The 4,448-nt window shown below is 39.2% G+C and overlaps 1 pseudogene; it reads right to left on the bottom strand.

Annotated features, from left to right (window-relative positions):
* Nucleotides 1-3,537: 3,537 nt before the first annotated feature.
* Nucleotides 3,538-4,239, bottom strand: LOC138242148 (uncharacterized; annotated as a pseudogene).
* Nucleotides 4,240-4,448: the final 209 nt, after the last annotated feature.

The raw sequence follows: 4,448 nt of genomic DNA, 5'->3' as shown, positions 1-4,448 counted from the left end.
CTGTCATGAAAAAGCGATTGTTCTGCTTTATATTGTCAGGCATTTTGCATACATACATTTAGCTCCATCCATTGTCTAATATCTTTATCCAGTACAGGGGAGCTGGAGCCTATCCCTGCATGCAACAGGTGCAAGGCAGTTAAATAGTAATTATCCCATTATGAACTCCCTTGCACCTGGGATCCACTTTAGGATCTAGATCAGGTACTAGATTTTGTATAAATAAAAGTTGTGAAAATGTTCATAAATCTCAATCTTTATAATGCCTGTGGTTTGAAGACTCTGTCATTTGTTCTCAAAGTTCTTTACATATGAAGCATCATGTCTGAGGGAATTAATTAAAAGTTTGTATTATATCTTGTTAACTATGAATCTTTATACTTATATTTTATTAAATCCATCTCAGGATATCTGGTCTCAAAAGATAATATAGCCACATGATGTCTTTACGCACAGCTGACATAGTTCTCAGGGAAATGGCCAGTGACCTCTCCTGGAACAAATGGTCTATTCAGCAGAAGAGGCTTCTTGTCATGCAAGCCTGCAATAAAGAATATACATGTAATGGTCAGCTTTTTAGAATGACCATATATAACCATAATGCAAGTAGAGAGTCATGTGGGACTGTATCTTGTATCATTTGTTTCACTGTATAAAAGAGCGCTGTAAGCGTTGTCTTTTAAGTCCTGTGCCACACAACACAAGACTACCATATGCATATGAATAAAGATGACTTTCAACACACAAACACTCAGCTGAAGGCCTTTTTTCTGGCACATGTCTCATAAATAGGCATTTAGTAGAAAGTGAATGAAAACCAGGAAAAAATAAATGACCCTGAACAAAATACAAGACGTTTTAAATTATTTATTATTAATAAATGAATATTGTTAATAATTATCAGATACATTATTATAGTTCAGTTTCAGTGATCTTTTTAATATCATGTTGGTATTCTCTATTATAATTAAAATACATATGATTTCGTTTTAAGGCTTGTTGCAAAGGCTTGTGTTAAATTGCCCTACAGCGATGAGTAAAATATTTTGAATTTAACTGAATTAAACCGATTGAACTAGTTTTTGAGTGGAAAAAAGCGAGATACGATGAGCTTGTGGATAACATCAGAAGCAAAGGGTGGAACTTCTGGTCATTTCCAGTTGAGGTAGGATGCTGTGGTTTTCCAGCCCACGTCATTTTGGAGGATGTTAGGAGAGATGGGGATTAGCGGCAAAGATAGAAAGTCAGGGGTGCAATAGATGATATAAGCAGCAGAAAAAGCCTAATGCTGGCTCTGGTACAGACGGGATGAACCATTATGATAGCCACAGGCAAGCTTGTGACGGATAGACTTAGTTGATTATGCCAAGGCAGACTGTTTCATCTTGTCTTTATTCGATACATTTGATACACGCTTTCTCCCATTCATATTTTTAATAATATAATCTAGTATTGAACATGTTGTGATATATAAAAATAATAAAGTCAATATAGTGTAATAAAATTTACTATTTTATTTTTTTTAAAAGGTGTCTTTGTTAGAAGAAAAGTTTTTTGTCCTAAGCGGGAACTGAACCCACACCTCTGAGATCCGAGAGGTGTGTAACAACCAACTGCACAAATATGCCCATGTTGCACCTGAGTGAATGAGTCAAAGAAATTGATACAGATGTTTACAAAGAAAGTGGAATACAGTCATACTACCCACTATATAAATATATGTTTAGATTATTAAATTAATATTAATTTCATTAGTTACGTGATTCTGTATTATATTCCCTATTATGCAGATTCTAAAAAGTACAGGTCTTTTTACTGAAATAACGACAGCAAGTATTCATATAAAAGGTTAAAACATGACAGCTTTTTATAAAGTATATCAACTTAAAATAGTTAGAATGAGCACGTACAGATGCAGCCATTCAAAATGAGGGGGTTACGCCGCGGTAAAACGCGGTGGACGTGTCGCGTCCTAACACATCATAATGCGTTATACCATATAATACCAAAGTAATATAATAGTGTCCGGAATTACCGCCAGGTGGAGATAATAAAGCTTAACCTCTCATTTGAGAGCTGTCACCAGAAAACAGCATTTGAGCTGTTGCCAGAAAACACCCAGTTTAGAATCCCGATCACTGCTGAAGGACAATCTTTATTCAATTAAGAATTTAAGTTGTATACTCTTTAGACTTTTAAATTTAAACTGTGTATTACAGCATGTTAATCATTATACATTAAAAAGTTGGTATAGTTTATGAAAGCAAGATTTTTAATCTGCCTTTCCCTCTGAATAATAATAGGCAGTGAAAACATTTGTCTGTCCGTCCATAGGGGTCTGTAGAATGTAGGGGGGAGGAAAAGTGCTCATGGTCTTTTCACTGATAAAGTTGTGTTTACAAAAACTACAGTATGCTTAAGAGTTGTTAAATCGGTTCTATTTATTTTTAGACACAGCCAGCCGGCCTGAACCACACAGACAACGATTGCTAGAGCACCACAATTCACACTCAACCACATCACAGATCACAGATCAGTCCCAGTGTGTGAGATATTGCTGTTTGACTTTTGATCTGAGCTTTAATAAAGAGCTTATCTCTGTTAATGTAACTATCGAGTGGTATTAAATACAAGATTTTTGTATACATGACACTTTTCTAAAACTTATCTAAAAAATAAAAATGATCACAATCTAATCTTTCCATGTTTGATCCCATGTGGAAGACCGGGGTAAATTTAGCTTGAAGTTCGAAAATGATTTTGGCACGCCTGCAGCGTTTTCACGAAACCTCCTAGAGTTACGAAAACACTTGCTGTGTGTACAAAATACATTGTGAATGTTTTCACAGCCTTCACAAAGTCGTTTTTACACCATTTTTTAACCACGCATGAATATTCTTTTGTCCATGTTTTTGCAAAGGAAAGACAGAAAGTCTTCAAACCAAACACATTTTAAAGACCTCTACTTGTGAAAATTTTCCCAGCCTCTACATAAAACTATCAGTGAGCTATATTTCTTTTTGTAAACCTCTGGTTTTTCATAGATGCGTAATTATGCACTGACTGGAACCCTGGGGGACCGATGTGTACATACAACTCTGTGACAAAATATACACTTAGCACAACCAGACAGTTCATTCTGTTAACAACATTGAATAAAAAAATCTTTAGATTTCTACGTTTATGTCTTTATTAAGTGGTTTCATTAGTGACAAAGACTAAACTGTCTTGGAAAAATGTATTTTATGCGTTGCAAAAAACAAATTCACTTTCCACATGTTTTCAGTGTTCCGATCCATCCACCGCTTTTTCGGCCGCCCTCACGGCTGTCGACCCTGCGGGCTCAGTCGCATCGCTGTCCATGCCACCGTGTGCTAGCCATTTCTCATCACATGTCCATACCATCGCAGTCTTCCTTCTCGCATTATTGTTGCTACTCCCATGCGTCGATTGACATTGTCATTGAGGGTGTGGTTAAATCTTGTTAGACCGAGACACCACTGGATCATCCTCATTTCCATGACATGGAGGGCCTGCTCATGCCTGGAAGCTGCTGGCCAATATTCCGATCCATACAGGGTGACAGGACGGACAACGGTCTTGTAAACTTTGGCCTTGAGTCGGATTGGCATCCGGCGATCGCAGAGAACGGTTCACTCGGGCCCTGGCGTCTGGGAGGGTGTCGCCGTCACTGCTGCTGATGGAGCCAAGGTATTTAAACTGCATCACTTTCTTGAGATCTTCACCTCTGATGCTGATAGTTCCATCCGTTTGAGGGCCGCACTCCGTGTACTCAGTCTTCCTGGTGTTCAGCCGCATTCCATGTTCGTCCAGTCGGATATTCCATCTCTGGTGTTGGAGCTCAGTGCAAAGCAGTGACCATGGGTGAGGTGCCTGGAGGTCTGCAGTCGCCATGTCCATTCAGACCACAAATAGCAGGGGTGAAAGGGCCAATCCTTGGTGAACACTGATGTTGATGGCGAAAGGCAGTGAAGTGCCCACTGGGCCTCGGACGACGCTGGTAATGTTGCGGTAAAGCAGCTGGACCCATTGGACGTAGGCGTGCCAGATAAGCTCATGTGGGATCCGATTGAACGCTTTCTCCAAATCCAGGAATGCCATGTGGATGGACTTGTTCTTCTCCCGGTGCTTCTCCAAGAGCAACCGGGCAGCATGGATGGCGTCCGTCATCCCACACCCTTTGACAAAGCCACATTGGTTCAATGTGACACTGATCATCAGCTCAAAGATCGCATGGCACAGAAGGCAAATTGGTACACTCCTCCATACACTAAAGTGAAAAATGAATAACGCCGATGTAAACGTCCATTTAACAATTTGTTTATAATAAAAATGTTAAGTTCTCTAAAGCTTTCTCAGTAAAGTATGATAATTCACCCAGGGAGCCGTGTAAGCATGCGCAGACAGCAAAAGATCAGATAAACAGG

Source organism: Lepisosteus oculatus, chromosome 13 (assembly GCF_040954835.1).
Source record: "Lepisosteus oculatus isolate fLepOcu1 chromosome 13, fLepOcu1.hap2, whole genome shotgun sequence".
NCBI classification, from domain to species: Eukaryota; Metazoa; Chordata; class Actinopteri; order Semionotiformes; family Lepisosteidae; genus Lepisosteus; species Lepisosteus oculatus.
The sequence above is the reverse complement of the archived record's forward strand: the minus strand, read 5'-3'. Positions and strand labels throughout refer to the sequence as shown.